Here is a 17,320-nt window from a genome sequence, read left to right as displayed (position 1 = left end):
TCCTCCAAAGTCTTGGGAGCATATCCAGTGCTGCACACCAAAACTCCTCCAAAGTCTTGGGAACATATCCAATGCTGCACACCAAAACTCCCCCAAAGTCTTGGGAGCATATCCAGTGCTGCACACCAAAACTCCTCCAAAGTCTTGGGAGCATATCCAATGCTGCACACCAAAACTCCTCCAAAGTCTTGGGAACATATCCAGTGCTGCACACCAAAACTCCTCCAAAGTCTTGGGAACATATCCAATGCTGCACACTAAAACTCCTCCAAAGTCTTGGGAACATATCCAGTGCTGCACACCAAAACTCCTCCAAAGTCTTGGGAACATATCCAGTGCTGCACACCAAAACTCCTCCAAAGTCTTGGGAGCATATCCAGTGCTGCACACCAAAACTCCTCCAAAGTCTTGGGAACATATCCAGTGCTGCACACCAAAACTCCTCCAAAGTCTTGGGAACATATCCAGTGCTGCACACCAAAACTCCTCCAAAGTCTTGGGAACATATCCAGTGCTGCACACCAAAACTCCTCCAAAGTCTTGGGAACATATCCAGTGCTGCACACCAAAACTCCTCCAAAGTCTTGGGAACATATCCAGTGCTGCACACCAAAACTCCTCCAAAGTCTTGGGAACATATCCAGTGCTGCACACCAAAACTCCTCCAAAGTCTTGGGAACATATCCAATGCTGCACACTAAAACTCCTCCAAAGTCTTGGGAACATATCCAGTGCTGCACACCAAAACTCCTCCAAAGTCTTGGGAGCATATCCAGTGCTGCACACCAAAACTCCTCCAAAGTCTTGGGAACATATCCAATGCTGCACACCAAAACTCCCCCAAAGTCTTGGGAGCATATCCAGTGCTGCACACCAAAACTCCTCCAAAGTCTTGGGAGCATATCCAATGCTGCACACCAAAACTCCTCCAAAGTCTTGGGAACATATCCAGTGCTGCACACCAAAACTCCTCCAAAGTCTTGGGAACATATCCAATGCTGCACTTCTAAAACTCCTCCAAAGTCTTGGGAGCATATCCAATGCTGCACACCAAAACTCCTCCAAAGTCTTGGGAACATATCCAGTGCTGCACACCAAAACTCCTCCAAAGTCTTGGGAACATATCCAGTGCTGCACACCAAAACTCCTCCAAAGTCTTGGGAACATATCCAGTGCTGCACACCAAAACTCCTCCAAAGTCTTGGGAACATATCCAGTGCTGCACACCAAAACTCCTCCAAAGTCTTGGGAACATATCCAGTGCTGCACACCAAAACTCCTCCAAAGTCTTGGGAACATATCCAGTGCTGCACACCAAAACTCCTCCAAAGTCTTGGGAACATATCCAGTGCTGCACACCAAAACTCCTCCAAAGTCTTGGGAACATATCCAGTGCTGCACACCAAAACTCCTCCAAAGTCTTGGGAACATATCCAGTGCTGCACACCAAAACTCCTCCAAAGTCTTGGGAACATATCCAGTGCTGCACACCAAAACTCCTCCAAAGTCTTGGGAACATATCCAGTGCTGCACACCAAAACTCCTCCAAAGTCTTGGGAACATATCCAGTGCTGCACACCAAAACTCCTCCAAAGTCTTGGGAACATATCCAGTGCTGCACACCAAAACTCCTCCAAAGTCTTGGGAACATATCCAGTGCTGCACACCAAAACTCCTCCAAAGTCTTGGGAACATATCCAGTGCTGCACACCAAAACTCCTCCAAAGTCTTGGGAACATATCCAGTGCTGCACACCAAAACTCCTCCAAATTCTTGGGAACATATCCAGTGCTGCACACTAAAACTCCTCCAAAGTCTTGGGAGCATATCCAGTGCTGCACACCAAAACTCCTCCAAAGTCTTGGGAACATATCCAGTGCTGCACACCAAAACTCCTCCAAAGTCTTGGGAACATATCCAATGCTGCACTTCTAAAACTCCTCCAAAGTCTTGGGAGCATATCCAATGCTGCACACCAAAACTCCTCCAAAGTCTTGCTTTCAAATTGCATTTCAGGAGTTCGATTTGTCCGCAAATCAATAAGATCTTCCTTCAGCTCTTCATCATCTGCCATTTTCTCCAAATTATAGGAATATGGATTCATGATCCATTCTTCTGAAATCTTCAGGTCTCCAGCAGCAAAATATCCATCAAACGATTCTGACAGCATTTCCAAATGAGCCACAATTTCTTCACGCACAGTCGGAGTTATGGATCCAGCATCATCAACCGTCTCTTCTTGTGAAGGAAAATTTGAGAGACTGCCTCTTTCCATCCTTCGACGCCAAAGATGTAACTTTTCTTTGAAGGAATTCAACTTTTCACAAGCCTTCAATATGTTTATCCCTTTTTCCTTGAAGATAAATACTCAGGTCATTCATAAGAGTGAAAATGTCAGCTCAGTAAGCCAGCATTTGGGCGAATTCCTGTGATTCCAATGCCCCAACCAGATCACATTCACGCTCCTCCAGAAAAACTTTGATTTCTTCCCGCAGTTCAAAGAAGCGGGTTAACGCTTGTCCTCGTGACAACCAACGGACTTCTGTGTGATAAAGCAAAACTGAATGCTCACAAACCAGATCCTCACAAAATGATTTGATGATGCGGCGGCTCAAAGCCCTCCCCCTGATCCAGTTGATGATCTTCACACAAGTATCAAGGACTTTCTTCAAATTTGGAGGCAATGTGTTTGATGCCAAAGCATACCGATGAAGAAAACGATGGGTGACTTGCAAGTCTGGAATGTCCTTTTTCATCAATGCAGAAAATCCAGATTTATTTCCAAGCATTGCAGGTGCCCCCCACCCCCCCTCCCCCCCGTCAGTGCACACAGAACCAATGACTTTGATATCTAAATCATGTTTGGCAAAGAAGTCTTTCACCAGTTGCATCACATCCTTTGCAGTTGTGTTTTTTTGGCAGATCTTTACAAAACAGGAAATCTTCCTTCACAGCACCATCATTGGCATACCTCACTGATGCGATGACTTGAGTACAACTGGAGACGTCAGTTGACTCACCCAACTGAATAGAGATTTTAAAAGGACTAGCTAGCTCTGACATCTGAGATGACTTGGTCCAAAATATCTTCACTCAAGTAACTGATTGTAGGTGTAATGATGTACAATGATTATGTCAGATGCTGCGTTATAATGATTTTAAAAGCAATACTCTGACAATCAGTTACTTTACTTGTGTGTTAATTCTGTTATTCTCTCCTTTTGATTAAATACTCGTAAACGAGATTACTATCTACGCAACACAACCACCGACTACCACTTCTCAAGGCACACTGGCAGCTGGCTGAGTGATGACTCGTGACTCGTCACTCAAGGATGAAAGCCACTCTTTGTCGCACCCCCTGAAATTCCATCTCGCACCCCCAGGGGGTGCGGGCAGCCCAGGTTGGGAACCCCTGGTCTTCAGGGTGAAAGGATGTAAAGGTGGCTAAAGTGTTAAAAGGGTAATAAAGGTAAAAGGGGTCATAAGGGTCTCATGGGATTCTCGGGTTCTTGTGGGTCTTTTGGGTCCTCAGAGTATTTTGGTACCTTAGGATCTTTTGGGTCTTCACAGTCTTTTAAGTATTTTGAGTCATCTGGGTCTTTTATATCCTTGAGGTATTATGGGTCTTTTGGGTCATCAAGGTCTTTTGGAGCATCTGGGTCTTTTGGGTCCTTGGGGACCTTTGGACCATGTGGGTCTTTTGAGTCCATAGGGTATTTTCGGTCCGAGAGTGTTTAACTAGAGTGTCTTTAGGGTCCTCAGGGTCTTATGGGTCTTTTGGGTACTTTGGGTTTTTTGGGTTGTTGGGGTCTTTTTGGTTTTTTAGGTCTTCGGGGGTCTTTTGTGTCCTCAGGGTCTTTTTGGTCCTCTGGGTCTTTTGGGTCTCCAGGGAGTTTTTGGTCTTCAGGGTCTTTTGGGTCCTCCGAGTCTTTTGGGTCCTCAAGGTCTTATGGGTCTTTTGGGTTGTTGGGGTCTTTTAGATCTTTGGTGTCCTTTAGTATTTTGGGTCCTCTGGGTCTTATTGGGTCCTTGGTGTCTTTTGGGTCTTCTGAGTTTGAGGATACTACTTATTTGATCCTTGTGGAGTCTTACTCACGTTGTTGTTCTTCATCTTCTTCTTGTGGACTTTTTGGTTCACGAGTCAGTAAGGGACCACTATATTCGTTATGGGTGTGTGTCTGTCTGTCTGTCTGTCTGTCTGTCCCGAGCATAGCTCCGTGGGTTTTGATCCGATCCTGATAAAATTTGGGTGGGAGGTTTACATCATGATCCAGTTGTGTTTTCCTGAGAATGGGCACGCTCCGCCCATTATGGGCGGAGCCACGCCCAAAAAACATGTGTTTTTAGGGGGTAGCCGATTTCAAGTTACATCTTCTCCGAGGGGTTTTGTCGAATCTGGCAGGGGTTTCGGTATTTGGTTAGCCCAATGGCACCTGCATCGCCCCACAGAGCTCGATTTTTCATTTTCGTCCCAAGGTCAAGGTCACAAGGTCACGAACTTAGAAGAAAATGTCAAAAAAAATCAATAAATTGGGCATCGAGCTCCTAGGGTTTTCAACTGTTTCAAATGAAAGTTGGTATGCAACTAGTACTCTTCGAGTACTACAACTTTCATCATTTACGTTTTTCCCGATTCCCGCCAGTTTGCCCGTGGCGTCCCCTCGGAGGTCAAAAAATAAAAAAGGCGAACCGTGTCCATTGCTCGTGAACCATCGCCGTCTCCAGACTTGTTTGTTTCACAGCCTACAGTTTTCATCCAAACTTCCTGAAACTTGGCATATATATGTAAAAATACCCTGCGCAGACAGTAACCATCTCCGATTTTGAAAATTCCTCCGAGAAAAAAAAGTTATGACGTCAAAATATCTCCGCTAATGGAAATCGCCTAAACATTTATCTCCGAAACTAGACAAGCTTTTTGAATTCTGTTTGCGGGAATCGAACAGGGCATTAGCAGAGATGAATTACCGCACATATGATACATTACTATGACGTCATATCAATTTTTATGACGTCATTCCTATTTTTTGACATTTTTTGTTTCACAACCCAGAGTTTTCATTGGATCTTCGTGAAACTTGCCATGTATATGCAGAAAGCCCATGCGCAGGCAGTAACCATCTCCGATTTTGGAAATTCTTCCTAGAAAAAAAGTTGACGTCATAATATCGCCGAAACTAGGCAAGCTGTTTGAATTTTGTTTGCGGGAATCAAGCCGGGCATTAGCACAGATAATTTATCGGAAACCTGATGCATCAAAATGACGTCATATTCGTTTTTATGACGTCATCATTAAGAGGACGAGGATCTTAGCTCATTTGCGCTTGTTAAACAACACAATACTAATGTTTTAACTTAGGAAGAGATCAGAAATCAATATTTTGTGGAATAACCCTGATTTTCAATCACAGCTTTTATGCGTCTTGGCATGCTCTCCACCAGTCTTTCACATTGCTGTTGGGTGACTTATGCCACACCTGGGGCAAAAGTTCAAGCAGCTCGGCTTTGTTTAACGGCTTGTGACCGTCCATCTTCCTCTTGATCACATTCCAGAGGCTTTCAATGGGGTTTAGGTCTGGAGATTGGGCTGGCCATGACAGGGTCTTCATCTGATGGTCCTCCATCCACACTTTATTGACCTGGCTGTGTGGCATGGGGCATTGTCCTGCAGGAAAAACCAATCCTCAGAGTTGGGGAACATTGTCAGAGCAGAAGGAAGCAAGTGTTCTTCCAGGACAACCTTGCACGTGGCTTGATTCATGCGTCCTTCACAAAGACAAATCTGCCTGATTCCAGCCTTGCTGAAGCACCCCCAGATCATCACCGATCCTCCACCAAATTTCACAGTGGGTGTGAGACACTGTGGCTTGTAGGCCTCTCCAGGTCTCCGTCTAACCATTAGACGACCAGTTGTTGGGCAAAGCTAAAAATTGGACTCATCAGAGAAGATGACCTTACTCCAGTCCTCTACAGTCCAATCGTTATGGTCTTTTGCAAACCTCAGCCTGGCTTTTCTTTGCTTCTCATTGATGAAGGGCTTTTCTAGCTTTGCACGACTTCAGCCCTGCCCCTCGGAGCCTGTTTTGAACCGTCCTCGCCGTGCACTTCACCCCAGCTGCCTTTTACCATTCTTTTTGTAGGTCACTTGATGTCGTCCTACGGTTGTTGTGACATTCGAATGAGTTGGCGGTCATCCCGGTCAATGGAAAGTCGTTTTCGCCCTCTGCCAGTCTGTAGCTTTGTTGTCTCCAATGTCTGCTGCTTGACCTTGTTCTTATGAACCGCCATCTTTGAAATTTTAAGGATGGAAGCAACGTGACGCTCACTGTATCCCTCTGCCAGTAAAGCCAGAATTGAACCCTTCTTTTCCTCATTCAAAACTTTTCCTTTCAACTCTTTTGGCATGGTCAATAGTTATTTTTTTTTATTCCATTTACTTTTGAGGTCCTACTAGCACTGTTTTAGCCATCCAGCTGGTCCTATTGCAAGAGGATAGTGATGACCACAGCAGTGGTTTTTATACTTTTCCTTGTTAAATAAGATTCGGTTCAGGTGATCACCGAATCAGTACCTCACTAAGTAGAATGAGGTGTGCCTGTGTTGGAATTCAACAGACACTGGAATGGAATGGCTACCGTACATGTAGAGATGCTGATTTAAAATGTTTTTGGATTGGTCTCTTATTTTTTTCCAGAGCTGTATATATATATATATATATATATATATATATATATATATATATATATATATATATATATATATATATATATATATATATATATATATATATATTGTTACGGTTGTGGAAATTCACAGAACACCATTCAGGCTTCCCAGAGATCAGTTATGTCGATAAGTGTGTGTTCAGATTAGATTTCCCCACCGAGGTCTAAAGGGAATTTATTCGTGTAACCGGGCTGTGTTCGAGTCAGCCATTATTATTTTGCTATCTTTATTTTGGAACAACCACTACTTCAACAACCACAACCGCCTCTTAACAACCATGCCATCCCCACCACAAAGCAACCACAACATTGCCTCACCTTCATCTCCACAAACGCCGCCATCTTTTCGCCAGCCACGGCGAATCCCACGGACGAGCGGCATCTCCGCCGACAGACACGGGGGCTGATGATTTCCACAACGTCCGCTTTCCACGGCTGATGATTCCTGCAACTTCCGCATGGTTGAGGATTTCTTCCACGTCCGCTCTCTCCGAGCTTCGCGTCAAAATCGGATCAAAAGATCAAAAGGGGCGGAGCCAGCGAGGGGTGAAGGGTGAGAGATGAAAGATCAGACCTCACCCACGGACCCCATATAAAGGCGCGCTGAACGCCAAGCAAGCAGTCTGTCGGAGTTCGGAGTCTGTCGGGGAGCTGCAGAGAGTTGAAGTCTGGAGTCGAGCTGGCGTCGAGTCGAAAGAAGCCAGCAGCCCGACAAGGTTCGAGTCCACTGAAGGGCAGTCAGGGTCGTCGGAGTGCAGCCAAGCCTGCCGTGCCGCGCAGAATGGTGTGAAGGTGGAGAAAGCCGGAGAGAGATCGCCAACGCTGAGGAACGGACGGGCTCTTAAAAGAGCATCAACTCTCGAAAGAGCAAAGGCCTGTTCGTTCCTCGGCGGCGGCGGCGGCTAGGCCCAAACCACTAGGCCGCACGGCAGGGCTTGGGCCAACCAAGTCGAGCAGCGCCAACTGCCGTGTCGATGAAACGTCGAGGGTCAACCAGCGTGTCACCACAAAGGTGGCAGGTATCCAGCACGGCCTCTCGGAGCTCCTGCGGTCTTCACAGCTCCGTGAACTATTAAAGGCCCACGAGGTCCAGTTCTTTCCCTTTCCTTTCCTGGGGTTTTTCTTTGTATGAACGTTGTGGCGCCATGTCCTTAAGTAGAATTGTAATAAGTGTAAATAATAAATAGAACGGTTGTAGTTCTTTGTCTTGCTCATTCCTGCATTGCTTTACTGACTGCATGATTGTAGACGTGTTTGCATGCATACGTGTGTTATAAATAAATGTCATTGTGTGAATGTTCACCTGTTCGTTGCATCCTTTCCCTCCATTGAACTGCCATTATTACGTACGGAATATTAGCTGGCTGTTAATAGCCGATAAAGTAATCGGATCTGGCGGGGCTTGGCGATATACAACCGCTCGGCAAATCACAAACGGCGCGAGCTGCATACAACGGCTTGTATCCGTACAGGTCCCGTTGAGGTGTAAATCCCCGGCATTTCTGTCTGCGCGCATACTTAGATAAATCGACAATTCGGCGATCGGACCCTGTCACGCATGGACAGAATAGTTGGCTGGTTTACGGTGTGATTAAAAACACACCCGTAGCTGGATTTCGGCATTGATCCGAAAGCTGCGACTAGGTTTGCCACGGTCGGTGGGCACGCGGCCGCGTTTGGTTAAAAGCGGTCGTCCGCACGCCGGCGTGGCAGAAAACTACAACAATATATATATATATATATATATATATATATATATATATATATATATATGTGTGTGTTGGATGGTCGCTAGACTACCCTTAGTCTCAGGTTTTCCGTCTGTATATCTGTCTGTTTGTTTGTATGTAATTGACAGCTCTGGAGGAGAGAGGAGTCAACCGATTTTAATGAAACTTGACTGGTAGGTTTACACCAGGATCTGGTTGTATGCTTTTGAGCACCGTTGCTTTGGACGCCACCATTGCCTGGCAACCGGACTTTGAAATTTTTGGAAAAATCCAAATTTTTAATTTTTTTCGAAAATCAAAAATCCGCTTCCGTGCTTTTATGCGCATTATAATCAACCTCTTTGTCAAAATTTTTCAGCCCGATCTGTTCAAAACTGTATGACTAGTATGCAATTATATAGCGACCACCCATGTCAACTCCCGGCTTACATATATATATATATATATATATATATATATATATATATATATATATATATATATATATATATATATATATATATATATATATACAGGGTAGTCCGAAAGTTACTTTACCCCTGATAAATTTCTCGCACTTCCCTCCGTCCCTTTTCCTCTGCCCTTATAATGTTATAATGAAGTATTTCCTTTTCTTCACCAACCTCATCTTAGATCACCAATTTGGTTTCAGAACAGGTCACTCCACCTTGGACATGCTGCTTCGACTCACCTATCATTGGATGGAGGCCCTTGATGTCCGTCAGACATGAGATCAGGGCCATCTCTCTGGACATATATCAAGCTCTTGATGCAGTCTGGCATCCTGCCTTGCTCTCCAAACTGTCTGCCCTTTGGAATACAAGGCCAACTCCACACATGGCTTCCTGAATTCCTTCTACTCTCACAGCCAACGTGTGGCTCTCAATGGAACACTTTCATCTCCTCTCCCAGTCAAGACTGGAGTGCCCTCAGGTATTTCTTTATTGAGCAATGGGTGTATGTCCGTTCTCTGTGCTGAACAGTACTTTTCTCTTTGCTGTCATGGGGTCAGGGATGTTGTTGTTCTTGGTGGTGGAAGTGAAGCAACCCGGGTCATTGTTGGGAGTTCATCGTGGAGGTGGCTCGGGAAGGACAGTCTTGAGTCTGGTTCATGTAGATAGACAATATGTGAGCGATGAAGAAACTTGAGGGGAGGTAAAAAATTTTAAAAAGGCAGAAAGAGCAGAGAATGCATAACCAGAAATGAGTAGAAAGAAGGCAGAGAGACCATCGACCTGTCGGCAACAGCAAAGTGATCGGCCCATAGACTTTGCTTCATCGTGAGAGATTCCAATAATCTTGAAAGCCTTGGTCTCCATGGCATCAAGCTGGGCAAGATGTGAGGCAGGGGAGCCAGCTCATATGGGAGAGCAGTACTCCATCAGGCTGCAGGTTAAAGCCTTGTCAGTGGACAGGAGCTCAGGTGTACCAAGCAAGGACTTTGCATGACCAAATATGCCCAGTTGGAGTTCTAACCCTAACCACCGGGACTCCAAAGACACGGGCAAGCCACATTTCAAAATTGTTCTCCAAAGCCAAAGAGTGAAACACTGCCTTGTGGTACTCCAGCCTTGACAGGGAGAGGAGATGAAAGGTTTCTGTTGAGAGCCACATGTTAGCTCTAAGAATGGAGGAAGTTAGTAAGCTATGTGTGAATTTGGCACTGGATTCCATCGGCAGAAAGTTTGGAGAGCAAGGCAGGATGCCAGACTGTATCGAAAGCTTGAGATATGTCCAGAGAGACGGCCCTGATTCATGTCTGATATTGAGGGCCTCCATCCATTGTTGGGAGAGGAGAAGCAGCATGTCCAAAGAAGACTGACCAGGTCTGAATCAGAATTGTTGATCTGAGATGAGGCTGTTGGAGAAAAGAAATGGTCTTATGTCAACTACGATGATGGATTCCATGACCACGCTGATGATTCGGAGTAAGCCAATTGGTCTGTAGTTAAGGGAATCCATTTTTGTACCTTTTTATCTAAAGCTGTGATGTTGGCTGATTTCAAAGCAGATGGAAGATGACCTATGGCAGATGACAGGGTGAAAAGGGTAGAAAGAGGAAGTTCAAGAGCAGCAGAGCAGATTTTTAGGACACTTGAGCTGATTGCCGTCCGGTCAGTTGCAGAGACAGAGTCGAGAGTTACCAGAAAATTTTCAACCTTTTCAGGTGCAAGACATAATTCATGAGCAGCTGGGGATGACTGGGAAGGGTGGGTACAGAGAGAGAGGGGTTGGGGACACAAGATTTTGAAGCAAACCCAGAATTGAGGCATTCGGCCTTCTTACAAGGGGAGTCGGCTCTGGTGCCACTTGAAGTGAGGAAAGGGATGGAAGGGGAGCATACACCAGAGACAGACTTGGCAAGGCACCACCATGTTTTAGAGGAGGGAGACAAGTTTGAAACTTCATTCTTGAGATTGGACAGATGTTTCTTCAGGGCTCACATATTGTTCCAACACCAGAATTGTTTAAGTGATGCTTCACTGTTGATAGACGGGCCAAAAATGACATATTGCACGATATCTCAAAAAGTTGTGGACAGATTCGGACGAAATTTGGTGGATGAGTTGGACGTGTAACAAGGACAAATCAATTCGATCGATTTGGTGAACATCTGAATCCTGATGCGAGAATTAAAAAAAAAAAATTTAAGTGATTATTTTCACCATTGAGAGATGGAGCCAAAAACGATATATCGCATGATACTCTATTTCAAAAAGGTGTGGACAAGTTATGACAAAACTTGGTGGATGGGTTGGGCCAGTGACAAGAATGAGCAATTCGATTTTGGTTCAGGTCTGAATCCAGATCCGGCCTATCAGTGTGATACAAAACATAAACTGTTCAGCCTGATGGAGGTATGCACTCCACCGAATGCCATTCCAGTTGGTCATGGAACACATCCCAGTGCTGTAAGTACAGGAACATCACGAGGGTTGTAATTAATGTATATAAGGGTGTGGGGTGGTGGTTTATGGTTAAGCAGAGAGCACAGTATCAGGTAATCCGATTTTAGGATGTATTCACAGGGGGATAAATTATGAGTCAAAAGAGGTTGTGTTCCCAATGTACCTGGAATATTGTGAGGCCTCACCCGGAGCACGGTGTACAGTTTTGGTCACCATCAATGAAGAAGGATTTGAGATTAATTTGCTTCATTATTTAGACAGTGCAATGAAGAATGTAAAGTGATATCAATGATAAATATCACGTTTGAGTCGATTGGTCTCGTTTTTAACTCTTCAAATAATAATTGTGTATAATATGCTCAAATACAGAAAGTAATACCCAAAGAGGGTCAACAGCATAGAGCGACTCAATTAATTGCTGGGATAGAAAGCGGCTGAAGGACTTTATATGAGGGTGAGTGAAAAAGTATCCACAATGTAATTTTATTTCAATAATATGACTACAATTGAGCATGTACAAGAGCATCATTTTTCCACATGTCCCCCTCCTTTAAAACACATTTAATCTGTCGGTTCACTTAATCCATCGGTTCACAAGCTTCTGGATGCCCTCAGAAAAAAAAAAAGTTTTCGGCTGAGTGACAAGCCACACATGCACCACTTCTTTCACTTCTTGGTCATTGGTAAAGTTGTGGCCTTTTGAAGCGTCTTTGAGTGGACCAAAGAGGTGAAAGTCCGAAAGGGGCCAGGTCAGGTCAGGCCAGGTCAGGACTGTGCGGCCAGGTCAGGACTGTACGGTCAGGGGGGCCAGGTCAGGACTGTACGGCCAGGTCAGGCCAGGCCAGGTCAGGATGCTTCAACACCTCAAAGTTCAATTGCCGGAGGGTTTCCACAATACGAGCGGCAGTGTGGAGACGGGCATTATCATGCAACAATGTAACACCTTTTGACAGTAGCCCTCGGCGTTTCCATCGAATAACTGGTTTCAACGGGTCTATAATAATATCATCTATAATAATACATGTCAGTGTGTGTGTGTGTGTGTGTGTGTGTGTGTGTGTGTGTGTGTGTGTGTGTGTGTGTGTGTGTGTGTGTGTGTGTGTGTGTGTCTCCTCCATAATTCCAAAACCATGAAACCTAGCAGCCTTAAACTTTGCAAGAATACTAAGGGAAATCCAAGGAAGTAGAAGAGTGAAAATGGGGTGTTTGGGTTAATTAAAACACCCCTTTTGAAGATAATTAATGGCCTTATTTAAATATATCCTTTATCAAGTGTATCCTCAGACACCTCACTCTCAATGGGGTCTTAAGGCATCCTCTGTTACCTTGCTGGGAACTTAATTCATCATTTTGTTCAGCCTGCTCAACAATGCCTCAAGTTGGAACAGGCCGCAACGGTTTATCAACGGTAAAGTTTTTTTCACTCTCTTCACTGGTATCATTGATACCTACGAATCGCTGTGTCCATGGCAACGCTTTTAAATGCCCAGAGACTTCAGCGTTCGCGGCTTTATTTCATTTCTGCACATGTCATAACGTTGAGAATCTCTTAAACTAAGCTGAATTACAAAATTTAAGCTCCAGAATTGAACTTAGCAGCAGTTCTGACTGTTAAAAAATAGTGTTCATTTGTCCAATCCAGACATTCCTTGTCGTTTCTGGATGCCTCGATTTATCGACAGCAATTGGTAATCACTTGCCAAGCCAGACGTTCCATTGGAGTGCTTGCTTGAGTGCTTAAGCCACTTGCCGAGTGCCCTTCAGTCGATAGCGGAACAGTTCATGTCCCAATCGGGTTGTACAGTCGACAGTTGCTACACAAGGTAGAGGTAGGTATACAGCTCACGCACACACACACACACACACACACACACACACACACACACACACACACACACACACACACACACACACACACACACACACACACACACACAAAACACACGTGGTACATATGGCTAGATTTGGATCGATGGGGATTCTCCTTGTGTGTGTGGGCATGCCAAGCCTGTTATGGATGCCGTGTTGGCAAAGGTTCATCCCGTATCTTATGGGGGTTTTATAAAGTTTTCCTTTGTCCGTGTGACTTTCTAAAGCAATTGGTTATCAGGTTTGTTTTACAAATGTTATATGGTTTCTCTTTAAGAGTTTCAAAGCAAAAAATATTTGATAACACCTGATTTCTGAGCCATTTGCCACATTAACGTGTTTTCTTCATTACCGAACCAAATTTTTTTCCACCTGTCACACGCAGTTGTGTATAAAGATTAATATTTAAGCACATCTTGAATTAATCTTTATGCATTTACATAAATGTAACATTTAAAAAAAATTTTGTTGATTGAAATTCCCCAAAACAAGGGGGAAAGCTGCACAAGGGTTTTGGGTTGTATACAGTACATACTGTAGTTGGAAATCACACTGACTCCAATCTGCGGATTCCCCCAAAAATTCCGATATTGGCCAAGCACTAATGGGTGTGTGTGGTTCATAAAGCATAATACTCTCTCTCTGCTAACCATCAATTCACTGATGGGAATTGAGAGATGGGGGTTAAAGAGAAGAGAGAGAGAGAGGGGGAATCATGAGGAGGTGGAGGGGGGGAGAGAGGATGGAGGGGGAGCGAGGAGGGAGAAAGAGTGAGGGGGGGGGGAAGGCAGTGTGAGGCGAGAGGAAGAGAAGGCTGAAGTGCGGTGGAGCATTAATTATGATTCATACTGTCTCATCAAAATGAATCTGCAATGAATAACAGTGAAGATGAAAACAAAGTAATGTCTGAAATCCATTTTCTACCGATCATACTATAAATACCGCCTGGAGACAAACACCACCTGGACAGGTCCAGAGACAAACTCCCGTCTGGACATAAACACTGCCCAGCCACGTATGGAGATGGCCATCGTCAGGACATAACCACCATCCGGATAAATCTGGAGAAAACCACTGTCCGGATACGTGTGGAGATAACCACTGTCTGGCTATGTACGAAGACAACCACTGTCCAGATACGTGTGGAGATAACCATCATCTGGATACGTGTGGAGATAACCACCATCCAGATACATGCAGAGACAGAGATAGAGAGAGGGTGGGGGAGGGAAGAGAGAGAGGGTGGGGGAGGGAAGAGAGAGAGGGTGGGGGAGGGAAGAGAGAGAGGGTGGCGGGAGGGAAGAGAGAGATAGCGAGAGAGAGAGAGAGATATAGAGAGATATAGAGAGAGATAGAGAGAGATAGATAGAGATAGAGAGAGATAGATAGAGAGAGATAGAGATAGATAGAGAGAGATAGATAGAGAGAGATAGATAGAGAGAGATAGATAGAGATAGAGATAGAGATAGAGATAGAGAGAGAGAGAGATATATGAGGGTATGGGAGTTAGCAGAGAGAATGTCTTATGCTTTATGAACAACACACACACACACACACACACACACACACACACACACACACACACACACACACACACACACACACACACACACACACACACACACACACACACACACACACACACACACACACGATATATATTAGTGCTTGGCCAACAGTGGTAATTTTTTGGCAATCGGCTGATTGGAGTCAGTTTGATTACTGACTGCAGTATGTACTGTATACAACATACTTTATACAACGTACTGTATACAGTATGTTGCACTATAGATATTTCAAAGAGATGTGCTGCCAATTGTCATGTGATGGGTGGAAAAAAATTGGCTCTGTAATTTAGAGAACATGTTACTATGGTAAACAGATAGGAAATTGGGTGTTATCAAATATAATTTGCTTTGAAACTCACAAAAAGAAACCATATAATCTTTGTAAAGCACACATGGTTCATATAAAACAAGGAAAAAAAGACATTAAATGTCATAGCCCCGATATCACCGAACGGAATTTAGTTATTTTGCTGCATGGACTTCAAGGGCTAGCCCATATTCAGGTACAACTAAAATGGCCGCCAGTCTACCAGTCGGCCATCTTTGATCAGATCACTAAATAAAGTTACATGCAAGTGTATTCCTTCGTGTACTGTGCTTGTGTGTGCCACGTTTGAACAAAATCGGATTATGCATGTCCAAGAAATGGTTGGGGACATGTTTAAGTAACAAAATGGCCGACAGTCGACCATGTTGGATCTGATCTCAAATAAAAATGATGTGCATTTGCAAGCCATCATTCATTATCTGTTTACAAAGTTTGAACAACATAGGTCCATGCATTTCCGATAAATGCTTGAGGACATGTTCAACATCGGGTTTTTTTGCAACTTAAATGGCAGCCAGTCAGCCATCTTGGATCTAATCTCGAAAAACAATGACCTGCAAATGTAAGCCGTTATTCGTTATCTGTGTGCCAAGTTTGAACAAGATCGGTAAATGCGGGTCCGAGAAATGGTTTCGGACGTGTTCGATACTGAGTTTATTTTTACAACTAAAATGACCGCCAATCAGCTAGCTATCTTTGGTCGCATTGCGAAACAAAACGATGTGCGTTTGTATATCATGTTTGTCTGTGTGCCAAGTACGAAGAAAATTGGTCCATACACGTCCGAGAAATGGTTGCGGATGCACGCACACACGGACACGAAAATCAAGACCAAATCCATAAGGCCCCGTTTCGGACCAAGTCCAACGGGGGCTAAAAACCAATCCAACCACATGTATGTACTTCTACCTTACAGCAACTGCCGACTAGACTGCCTCACAAATTACCTCACGTAAGTTTCCCGCCCAGAGAGCGGCTTGGCGCCGTTTTTTGGGCGTGCCTTCCCATGGAACAAATCCTCGATCCCAAAGTTCAATAAAGACCATCTCGAGACAAAGCTAAGTGGCAAAATAAAAGGAGGATTTTCTTTTGTTTCGTTTTCCCCTTATCTGCGTTAAAGTCCGTGTGTAGATGCACCTCAACTTTAGACCTTAATTTACCTCACGTATTATTATTACATTTTGACTTATTAATTACCCTTGTAAATATTTGTCTATTTTCATTGAATCGCCGTGTTTATTTTAAATTGCTGGTGTCCGTGTATCTGTGGTGGGTTCGAGTATAAACCCGTTGTGCTGTGTGTGCTTCCGTCGCTCCGCCCGTGCCATGCCCCTCCCACGCGCACCTTGATCTCTGCAGATCACGTGTCCGCCTCCTCAGGGAAAACCGCTCGGCGATCCGGCCTGCTCGGTGTTCACCACCTAATGCATGAAATCGCTCCAAGCTCCTCATTTGAAAACTAGAGTACCTACAAAAGCGATGTACACAGTGATTCGTCGGTATGTGGATCAGGCATTCGATGATATCACTGAGGAAAGTTGAAAACAAACATTTTGAGCGCTTTGTCGTTAATAAGCCATTGCGGCCTGTTCCAACTCAAGGCGTTGATGATCAGGCCGAACGGAATGGCGAATTAAATCCCCAGTGAGGTAACCGAGGACGCGTTAAGACCCTATCGAGAGTGAGGTGTCCGAGGATGCTCCTGGTAAAGGATATCATTAAATAACTCTGTTAATTACCTTCAAAAGGGATGTTCTAATTAACCCAACACACACACACACACACACACACACACACACACACACACACACACACACACACACACACACACACACACACACAATCTTCACTCTTGCACTTCCATGGAGTTCTCTTGGTATGGATGCCAAGTTTCAGGCTGCTAGGTTACCTGGTTTTGGAGTTATGGAGGACACGGACACACACAGACACACACACGCTGGTAGTGTCCTCGTGCCTGCACCGCTACTCCCCCTTCGTGAAATGAGGTTGATAAATGGATTGATTTAATTAATTGATATGCTGCAGGCATGATGGGCCAAACGGCTTCTTCCCGCATCGAAGTCCCTCGGAGTCCACATTCAGTACCTCCATTATATACCTGGCCGAAACATTCACAACTACAGGTGTTTAAACGATCATTGTTTGAAGAGTTTAAAAACCACATCAA

Source organism: Eptatretus burgeri, chromosome 14 (assembly GCF_056783735.1).
Source record: "Eptatretus burgeri isolate ZD-2024b chromosome 14, Ebu_testis_v1, whole genome shotgun sequence".
Lineage (NCBI taxonomy): Eukaryota > Metazoa > Chordata > Myxini > Myxiniformes > Myxinidae > Eptatretus > Eptatretus burgeri.
The sequence above is the reverse complement of the archived record's forward strand: the minus strand, read 5'-3'. Positions refer to the sequence as shown.